The sequence below is a fragment of the Narcine bancroftii genome, chromosome 4, assembly GCF_036971445.1.
Source record: "Narcine bancroftii isolate sNarBan1 chromosome 4, sNarBan1.hap1, whole genome shotgun sequence".
Classification (NCBI taxonomy): Eukaryota; Metazoa; Chordata; class Chondrichthyes; order Torpediniformes; family Narcinidae; genus Narcine; species Narcine bancroftii.
Window position 1 is genome coordinate 68,311,098 of NC_091472.1, and position 11,630 is coordinate 68,322,727.

The following is an 11,630-nucleotide window of genomic DNA, read 5'->3' on the forward strand; positions in this document are numbered from 1 at the left end:
TGGAGTATTGTCTGCAGTTCTGGTTGTCTAATTACAGAAAAGATTTGGAGATTTGGAAGAACACGCAGAAGAAGTTCCCCAGGATGTTGCCCGGATTACGAAGAAGTAAAAGGAGAAGGTGGTCAGATTTGGATTTTTTTTCTCCAGAGTTTTAGAGGCTGTGTGCTTGACCTGATCAAATTTTAATTCATTATGAGGGTCCTTGATAGGATAGATCAGCCACTCTCAGCCTTTTTTTGACTATGGCTTCCTTCGGGCTCTGCTCAACATTTATGGGCCCCCTTCCCTATGAAGCAGTCAAGTTTGATTGTTTTTTTCCATACTTCTACCAATGACATGAAAAAATATTTTATGATGTTAGTCCATGCCCCCTTTCCCCCTAATATGCTGTGACCCTCAGGGTGACTGTATGGCCCCGTTGAGAATGGATGGGGTCGATAGAGTCATTCTCTCAGGGTGAAGATTTTAAATACTAAAGGGTTAAGGCAAGAGGGGGATGTATAAAGGAGATGAGTGAGATGAGATTTTGTTTTTACACAGAGAGAGATAGATATCTTGAAGGTGGTGGGGGTGGGGTGGCAGGAGGTTTAAGGGAAGAGGGGAAGTGGATTGTGGGTGGGATTGATGGTAGAAGCAAATACACTAGTGATATTTAAAGGCATTTATACAAGCATGTAAACATCAGGGAATGAAAGGATATGGATCATACACAGGCAGATGGGATAAATTCAATTTGGCATCATAGCCAGCACAGACTTTGAGGGACTGTTCCTGTGCTGTATTGTTCTATGTTCTGTAAAGCAGTACGACTTCTACTCACTAACTAGCAGTGTGACTTGTCAGATCTGAGACTGTACTACAATCAATGTACTGCACATTCCAACCATTGAGTGGGCTATCTGTCCCACTGACTATGCATCACTGATGTGAACCATTGGCATCGAATCCACGCTGTTGAAGATCCAACTGCGCTGGGTAGGTCACGTCTCCAGAATGGAGAACCATCGCCTTCCCAAGATCGTGTTATATGGCGAGCTCTCCACTGGCCATCATGTCAAAGGTGCACCAAAGAAGAGGTACAAGGACTGCCTAAAGAAATCTCTTGGTGCCTGCCACATTGACCACCGCCAGTGGGCTGATATCGCCTCAAACCGTGCATCTTGGCACCTCACAGTTCGGCGGGCAGCAACCTCCTTTGAAGAAGACCGCAGAGCCCACCTCACTGACGAAAGACAAAGGAGGAAAAACCCAACACCCAACCCCAACCAACCAATTTTCCCCTGCAACCGCTGCAACCGTGTCTGCCTGTCCCTCATCGGACTTGTCAGCCACAAACGAGCCTGCAGTGACGTGGACATTTACCCCTCCATAAATCTTCATCCGCGAAGCCAAGCCAAAGAAGAAAGAAGAATAAGAACAATTGAACTAATATTACCAATCTTTATAAAAGTACATTGACAACCAAGGTCAATAAATTGCTAACAAATATGCATGGCTCCGAGGTTTTTTAGATCAATTGTCTTAAAATGCCACACAAATGTGCTACTTCAGATATATTAAATTTAATTAAACTTTGATCTTGAGGCAGTTATCATCTAACTTGCTGAAAATTAAACATATAACTAAAATCATTGCTTTGGCCTTTCCTCATAAAGTCATTGCATTGTAAATGAAATGAATTGCCAACGTTGAAAGTTGATGATCACTGTCAGTTAATGACAAGGTCAGCAATGCTGTCAGATTCGAACAAAATGTCACACTTGACTGAGGACAAGAAAACGGAATGTTGCAGCATTGAAGGCAAAGAAAATGAGAACCATTTCCTTCTGTACTGCTCCATTCACCCTGTCTAAATTCACTTTAACTTGCTTGAACTCATCCTGGTTCAATTGTACTCCCCCAACATATGTGGAGTCCCCAGATGTGTTGCCACAATGTTGTAAGTTTTCTCAGGTTTAGAAAATACACTGGAATGTCTCACATACTGCCAACAATAGGGAACGCTGTGGTATCTGAAAGCACATAGCACTTGGGAATCTTTCATCTTTTCAAACACACAGCCATTGCTATTGATTTCTTATTGACCTAAAATGTCCTAAGTGCAGCTGTGGTTTTCTCCCTTATAGTTTATAGAGAAATTTAAGGGCAGTACTGGTTTAACATTGATTTTTCTGTCCCTAAAAGGTGCAGTTACACAGGCAATTTTGGTCTAGAGTCACACTCACCCTATAAAAATATACCACTATTAAATGCCTATAGCATCATTTAATGTGGAAGACTCTGGAGTCCTTCTTGGTGATGAGACTCTCAAGTGACTGAGACTGGCTTTGCTGCATGACCTTGCAAATGCTTTTTCAAAAACACCCACCAATTTTGAAAGATAAAGATACGGCATACAACAGTAAGCAGACAATTAAAAAAAACGGGTATAGTGGATGAACACAGACTACTCTTTGTTGGAAAACAACCTTGTTAAGTGAACAATAGTGCAATTAAAGTGAATAACCAACTCTTGAAGTTACCCTCTTAATCTGAGTTTTCCCTGTCACAACGTGTGAATGTATCTGACGATTATATAAATAGAAATGGGATGCCAGCAGAAGTCAGATATTGATATTTTCATTTTACTTCACAGAAGCAAGCTGATGAATAACTGGTGGATGTTGTCTAGGTCTTTCTTGTAAGCAAATTGAAAGAGACCTCAAGTCACCCATTTCTGACATAAACAAACAGCCCACTCAGCAGGATAACAGTTTATAGTCAACCTATCTACATTTTTCCAGCCTCAACATCTCTAAAGAGGCATAAGCTGAAAGCATTTAAACTCCAGTTATTGCGATATTGAATGCACTTTGTTGATGTGACATACATAAAGATAAGGGTAAAACAACCAGTTATATTTTGGTATAAGTTCTTGCAGCTCATTTGCTCACAACTGAAAATAAGATCCATGAGTTGATCAATTGCAAGGTTAAGTAATGGATACAGGGGCCTGCACAACGAATTGATCCCAGGTTGTGCAAAGACTTTCACCTAATGGTGGGGGGAGTGGAGGAGTAAGTGGGATGAGAGGAACGGCCTTATAATGCTACTACCCTGTTGCACCAAAGTCATAGAAACTTGTTGGTGGATTGAATACAATTCAATCTTCCCCATTGCACTGGGATTTGTACAGTTTTAGGGGGAATTATTAAATGCACACCCGCACAGGCATATATTAATCCCTTATTTTAAATATAGTTATTTCTGAAAGTAAACTTCAATAATGCTCCAGCTAACTATGTCAAAGGATAGATTTTGATATTCTGAAACCCTCATCCCATGACCCTCTGGACTTAGCTGTACAATGGGAGATATTTCAAGTACAGATTATAATTTTCAGTGAGGGAGATAAGTGATCAGATGAACATGCCTATCATCCTGTCCTTCATCTATTTGCATTTACCCCATAATTGGAATAGTTCTTATTTATGCTTTGAATTGTAGGTGAAATGTTACTGTTAAGAAAAGCAATGCGAAAAAGGAATCATGTCAGTATTTTATTTTTCTACCTGATCTCAGTAACCGAGGAAGAATGAAGTTAGTGATAACATCAGAATCGACATCCAGACTGTCAAAAGCATCAGTTATCTTCAGGGAATTAATAAGCATGCCTTACACATTTATAGTTATCTTCAATATCTCTACATTACATCACCTGCATGAGTATTATTCATTAACACTATATGAATCAATTATATTATTTGGAAACAGTCCCAAACTTACACCTAGCCCCAAGGTGGTCTTCCATGAGGAACTTTATTCCTCATTGAAATCAATTCCGTTAAGAGAGCAGTAGCAATCATCAAAGACCCTCACCACCCAGCACACGCTCTGTTCTCGCTGCTGCCACCAGGAAAGAGGTATAGGTGCCACAAGACTCACACCACCAAGTTCAGGAACAGCTGTTACCCCTCCATCATCAGACTCCTTAACAACAAATTCAGTCAGGACTCTTACTTGTGCACTTTGCTCTCCCTGTATTGCACAGTCAGTCTGTTTACATTCATTATCTGTTTACAGTTCTTTTGATTGTTTACATGTTCATGCTGTGTGCAGTTCATTTTTGCACTACAAGTTAGTGGTAATTCTGCCGTGCCAACAGGAAAAAGGAATCTTGGAGTTGTAAGTGATGTCACGTATGTACTCTGACAATAAATCTGAAATCTGAAATTTGGTGGGAAAATTGGGGTTAAGGGGCAATAAAGCAGCTTTGGAAATTCCATGAATTTCTTGTTGGCCAGCTCTGGCACAGACTTATTACAGTTACAGTACCTATTGTCCATCCTCCCCTTTTCTGGGCTCTCTATGGCCCAAGTCTTCTCTTGTTTCCCCAGTTTGGAAGCACCTGACTATTGCCTTTAAAAATTCTGGGCTGGAAGTTCAACCAATAAATGTTCTTTGGTTTACACGAATGAATCATGGAGAAAAATCAATTGTTAAGCATAATTAGGACTTTATAGTGAGAAATTTGGTTTACTCACTTACAATGAAGACACCATGGACTATGCCCATGACTTCATCTCCTAACAAAAGGGAGTAGCATGTTCATCTGCTGCTTCAAGGGACAGACCTCACTGCACCAATAGAGGACATTTTGTTACAGTGACTGAATTAGTGGAGTCAGACCTGATGTAATGATGCATATGATTGTCAGCACTTTGCAGGTGAAGAAATTCATATCTTTTTGGCAAGATGGGGACTTGTGTACAAGATTTAAATCTTCAGTCTGGATATCCACTGTTGTTATAGCATCTATAATCAAAGCTGAGAATTGTGTCCTTATCACTCCAATCACTTACCTAGCGTCCACAGCAGTTCATCCATTCTAACACTTCCATTCTCAGTTTTTGTTAACAGTTTCAGTCTGAGAACCATCGTTCAGGTCAGCCTGCAATTGACAAATCCCAAATTCAGGCACAATGTGCACAACCATTTGCAACATTCCCCCTCCCCCTCCAAGTAACATAAGACTGAATAGGCATGGATTCCTGTATAGTGTCATACTAGGACAGATCTTCAAATGAAGGTGAATTACCAGGACAACTTTATTTTCTTATTTTATAATTACCAAATGGATTAACATAAACCTATCACTTTTCTAGCCCTCAGTCACATCAGCTTTGACTATCTCTGACTGCTGGGGAAGTTATCCATAGGCACTCACTTTCTTTCTGCCACTTGCATTCTCCTTCAACCCTACTGGCCACTGGATCTAGATCAGAGTCAGCCTGGACTCCTGGAACTTTCAAGTAAATGATGCTTGGCCATCAAGAGGCTTTACATCCGAGGATCTTTCTGGTGAAGACACTACCTTTTCCTAGGATCCTTCTGGTGAAGACACTACCTTTTCCCCATTTAAAATTAGTGCCTCCAGGTCATGGTCCTCCTGCTTTTTCTTGTGAAATTGATGTTTACAATTCACTAATATAATCTCAAGGGAAAGTTGCTTTCCTTTTACAACTGCACTACATAAATAAAAACATAATGGAAAAGTAAAAGCTGAAGTTTCTGTAAATCTATGAAAAGAGTAACAGTTAAGGATAATTAGGACTTTATAGAGAGAAATTTGGTTTACTCATTTACAATGAAGACACCATGGACTATGCCCATGACTTCATCTCCTAATAAAAGGGGAGTAGCGTGTTCGTCTGCTGCTTTCTTTCTGCTTCTTGCATCCTCCTTCAACCCTTCTGGCCACTGGATCTAGACCAGAGTCTAGCAGATCCTTCCTCAGAGCTCTCAGTCACAGCTGCTGCCCCACAACCTTAACTGCTGGGGCAGGGAAACCAGAGAAATGCCAATAGATAGGATAATAATCCATTGTAAATTGCCCCTAACATCTGGGGATGCATAAATGAGGACTTGATAATTGGCGTGGACTCACCAACTGATGGGCTGTTTCTGTGCTGGATTTCTAGATCTTCTGACAAGTGGTCCTCAACTTGAAATTATAACTCGGTTTCTTTTTTCACCAATAGAGTCATGGAGTAATTGAACATTTCAGCATGGAAACAGGTCCTTTGGTTTAACTTGCCCTTACTGATCAAATTGCCATTCTGAGCTGGTTCCCTTTACTTGCATCTGGTCCATATCCCTATAATTCCTCTTATCTGTGTATCATGTACTGTCCAAAATGTCATTCTTGTAATCACTTCCACAACTTCCTATGGCAGCTCATTCCATATATCCACACTCTGTGCTCTTGGGTCCATTTTAACCTTTTCCTCTCTCACCTTATAAGTTTTAGTTTTATACCCAGAGGAACGTGAGGAAAAGACTATGACCTTATCTATTCCCCTGATACTTTTATAAACCTTCATAAGGTCAGCCTTCAGCTATGAGGGAGCAGTCATTGTCAGAGTGGGCTGAGTCAGAATGGTAGGGCTTTGGCTCAAGACAATTAAGATGTGAGGGACAGTAGGAGTTGAAGTAAGAAAGAGCCACCCTTTTCAAGGAACAAAAAGGATTCAGCAGCTAAGTACAGGTAAGGGAAGATGTTATATATCATATATTTTGTTTCTCTAGCCATAAACAATGGGAATGGCAGCCAAAGCAGAGGAATGTTCCTCTTGCAGAATGAAGAAAGCCAGTAGTATCCCTGACAACTTCATCTTTGAGAAGTGCATCCAGCTGTGACACCTGACAAGCCAATTTAAGGAATTGGAGCTGGAATTGGATGAACTCTAGTTCAATCGGGAGGGAGAGGGTGTGATAGGCCGGAGTTACAGGGACATTATCGCACCTAAGAGGTAGGAGGAGGGTAGATTGGTGACCGTCATGAGAGGGAAAGAGAATAGGCAGGCAGTGCAGGGCACCCCTCTGGCTGTTTTGGATACTGTTGGGGGGGGGGGGGAAGGGCCTTCCAGGGACAAGCCACGACAATTAGGTTGGCACGGTATCTGGTCCTGTGGCTAAGAAGGGAAGGGAGGAGAAGAAGCAAGCTGTAATAAAGAATTCCATAGTCAGGGGACAGATGAGAGGTTCTGTGGAAGAGATCAAGTATCCCGGATGGTATGTTGCCTCCCTGGTACCAGAGTCAGAGAAATCTCAGATTCAGTTCACAGCATTTTCAAGAGAGAGAGAGAGTGAGCAGCCAGATGTTGTGTTCCATTTGGGACAAATAAGGTGGGTAGGAAAGGTAAGGAGATCCTGCAAAGAGAGTTCAGGGAGTGTGGTGTAAAGTTGATGGACAGATCCTCCAGAATTGAGATCTCAGGATTACTACATGTGCCACCTGCAAATGAAGTTTGAAATAGGACGATAATTTAGCTTAACATGTAGCTAGAGAAATGGTGCAGGAGGGAGGGCTTCAGGTTTCTGGATCATCGGGCTCCGTTCCAGTGAAGGTTAGACCTGTTCCAATGGGACAGTTTGCATCTGAACTGGAGGGGCACTTATATCCTTGTGGGAAGGTTTGTTAGTGCTGCTCAGGTGGGTTTAATCTAGATTTGCAGGGTATAGGAACCACAGTATCAGAGCAGATAGAGGAGTGGAAGAAAATAGCATGCACCTTTAGAAGTCAACGGGTTGTAAGTAGTGGAAATTGTATAAAGTGCATCTATTTCAATGCATGGAGTATTGTAGGAAAGGCAGACTAGCTTAGCATGGATTAACAAGTGGAATTATGACATTGTGGTCATTAGAGAAACTTGGTTGCAGGAGGAGCAGGACCGACAGCTGAACTTTCTGGGCTTCCGTTGCTTTAGATGTGATAGAACGGTTGGAGGGGGGGGGGGGTGGATGAAAGTGGGAGGAGTGGCATTTGTCATCAGGAAAAATATCACAGTGGTGCTCAGGCAGAAAAGACCAGAGGGTCCATCTAATGTGGCTGTATGGGTGGAGCTGAGGAACAGGAAAAGTATGACCACACTCATGAGGTTGCATTATGGATCACCCAATGGTCAATGAGAATTGGAGAAGAAATCTATAGAGAGATATCAGGATAAGGTAGGGGATTTTACTTTTTCACAGGTTGACTGGGACTTCCTGTGGCATGAATAAAGTTTCTCATGACTGGATGGAGAACAAATGCTTTTATTAGCTTATAACTATGGGTAGGATTTCACAGTAGTCTTCAGAAGGGCTCTGGGTTTAAGCAGGAAACCAGGGTTATAAGTGAGCAGATGGAGATTGAGCTAGGAGGTGGGGCCAGCCACCAGCATAACACACTACCAATGAATCCCAGTTCACTGTACTCCCATACTGTGAAAAGGCTGGATGGCTTGCAATTTGTCAAATGTGTTTAGGAAAGTTTTCAAAACCAATATATGGAGGTAGCAACCAGAGAAAATCCAATACTGAATCTCCTTTTATGTAAACAAGACAGGACAGGTGACAGAAGTGTGTGTTGGGGAGCATTTTGGATCCAGTGGTCACAATGCCATTTCTTTCAAATTAATTATGGAGAAGGATAGGCCTGGGCCTTGGGTTGAGATTCTAAATTGGAAAAAGGTTAATTTTGAGGAAATGAGAAAGGATCTCGAATGCATCAGGATCAAAGGCAATGTTCGCAGCCATAGGAAACCTTGGGTTTCAAGGGATATTGCAGATTTGGTTTGGAAGAAGAGAGAGGTGTATAGCAGTTATAGGCAACAGAGCAAATGGGGTACGTGAGAAGATAAAAAAAATGCAAGAAAAACCTCAAGAAAGAAATTAGGAAGGCTAAAAGAAGACACAAGGTCCTAAGAATCAAAATCCTAAGAATTTCTACAGGGTTTTTATTGAGATCAGGAAGATAATAAGGGACAAAATTGGTTCCCAGAGTGGCCGGCTTTGTATGGAGTCAAAAGAAATGGGGGAGATCTTAATTTTTTTTCAGTAAGGAAAACAAGCAATGAGCTCATGGAACCTATACAAATTAAAGAAGAGGAATTGTTTGCTCTCTTAAAGCAAATAAGGATGGGTAAATCCCTAGGGCCTGACAAGATATTCCCTTGGATCTTGAGGGAAGCTAGTGTAGAAATTGCAGGGGTGTCGTGCCAGAGGATTGTAGAGTAGCTCACATTGTTCTGTTGTTTAAAAAAAGACTCCAAAAGCAACCCTGGAAAATATAGGCCAGTGAGCCTGACGTTAGTAGTAGGTAAATTATTGGAAGCTGTTCTAAGAGATTGGATATACGATATTTTGATAGCCAGAAACTGATTAAGGATAGTCAACATGGTTTTCTGCATGGTAGGTTGCGTTTAACCAATCTTGTAGACTTTTTATGAGGAGGTTACCAGAAACTTGATGAAGAAAAGGCTGTGGAATTTATTAAAGCCATAATTCATAGACAAGTTGCCATATGGGAGATTAGTCAGACACTAGGTATTCAAGGTAAACTAGTGAAATGGATTCCACAATGGCTGGAGAGTAGAAACCAGAATGTATGATTGCTTCTCAGACTGGATGCCTGTGTTGTGCTCAGGGATCAGTGCTAGGACCATTGTTATTTGTCATCTATATCAATGATCTGAATGATAATATAGTAAATTGGATCAGCAGGTTTGCAGATGAGACTGGGATTAGAGGTGTTGTGGACAGTAAAGTTTTCAAAGCTTGTGGAAGGATCTGGACCAGGTGGGAAAATTGGGCTGAAAAATGGCAACTGGAATTTAATGCATGTGTATGGCGTGTTGAATTTTTGTTGGACAAACCAATAAAGGACATACACTGAGGAGTGCAGTAGAGGACCTGGGAATACAGATACATAATTCCCTAAAAGTGGTGGCACAGATAGATAGGGTTGTAAAGAGAGATTTTGGAATACTGGTGTTCATAAATCAAAATATTGAGTATAGGAGTTGGGATATTATGGTGAAATTTGTGAGACCAAATTTGGAGTATTGTGCGCAGTTTTGTTCACCTAACTACAGGAAAGATATCAATAAGATAGAAAGAGTGCAGAGAATATTTACTATGGTGCCTGGACTTCAGGAGCTAAGTTACAGGGAAAAGTTACAGGGAAAAATAGGTTAGGACTTTATTCCTTGGTGCATAGAAGAATGAGGAGAGAGTGATAGAGGTATTTAAAATTATGAGGGTAGAAAAGATTACAAACCAGTGGACGTGGATTAAGAGTGAAAGGAGAAAGCTTTAGGGGAAACATGAGGAGGGAACTTCTTCACACTGAGAGTGGTGGGAGTGTGGAATGAGCTGCCAGCTGAGGTGGTGAACATGGGCTAAATTTTAACATTAAGAAGAATTTGGATAGGTACATGATTGGGAGAAGTATGGATGACTATGGACTGGGTGCAGGTCAGTGGGACTAGGCAAAAAGATGGTTCACACAGTCTAGAAGGGCTGAAGAGGCCTGTTTCTGTGCTGTAATGTTTCTGGTTCTATGGTTCTGTATTGTTAGCTCATGGGAGTGTTCTTGTTCTGAACAGTTCCTTGTTTAGCTTGTTGCCACTTGTACCCATAGGTCTCTTGCCCCAGAGCTCCACCATTGCCCTTGTTTGACTTACCAAAATGCAAAACCTCACCTTATCTGAATCAAATTCCATCTACTCTTCCTCAGCCCAGTTGCAGTCTTTGATTAACGTTCTGACTGACCACTATGCCATTAATTTTCATATCATCTGCAAACCTACAAACCACAATACCAACATGCTCACCCAGTTCTTTAATATAATTGATGTAAAATGACACCCAGTACCAAGCTTTGTGGCACCTGGAAGAATGAGCTTGAAAAAACATTCAAGCAAAGTCTCACCTTTTCATATTGGAATAAAATAATGATTTTATTGCAAGGTAAAGGAGATCTTTGGAGGTAAGAATTAAAGCACCTTTTCAGGAACTGGCACCAAAGGGAAAATTTGCTCTAAGAAGAGTTTTATCACTGGGAGGATTCCATGGAGATTTTGATATGCTACTTCAATGCATTGAAACCATGTAGTGTCACATATGATTTTCTGATGGGTGTAATTCATAGAAAAGCTAAGTGATCATCTGGTATTGTGCAGCACTTTTTTTTATTTATTGTTTTCCTGTCCAGTAGGAAAGAGACTGCTGATAAGTTATAAATTTGTCTTGAGACCCTGACATCAGTCAATTTTATCCTGAATGTATTCTGATCTATAGCTACCTCCAACCGTCTCTGTACATGCATATCAGAATATATGAGCAAGTATACACATGTGCATCTGGGAATGTGCTACTCATCCAATTCAATGAGTAGCCACATGCCTTGAGTGATGGGATTGTAGAAGTATATACATATTTGAAGCATATATGTAGAAAACTATTAATTACAGTTTATGAAGGGCATTCCTTCAACAAATACAATTAGTTTGTTGGTAGGTACTGCAAAATGGAAATTACGTCAGGAGTAAAATGAAAACTCTTGGAAAATCAAATTCTACATTTTCTGCCTATCGAGAAATGGTATATTGTTTCTACTCCCTATTGTGTTATAAATCTGCATTCTGCTGTTGAAATTTAATTTATGGGAAGTAGAAATTCCATTCAATATGTGTTCTATTCAAGCATGTCTACAACATCCTCGAATTTCAGATAGGCACTCCTGATTCAAAATCTATCCTCAATCGCTAGATCAGTAAATCACCCCTCCAGATATCCTCAAAGAAAAGAGCAGAGAGAAAGGAGCA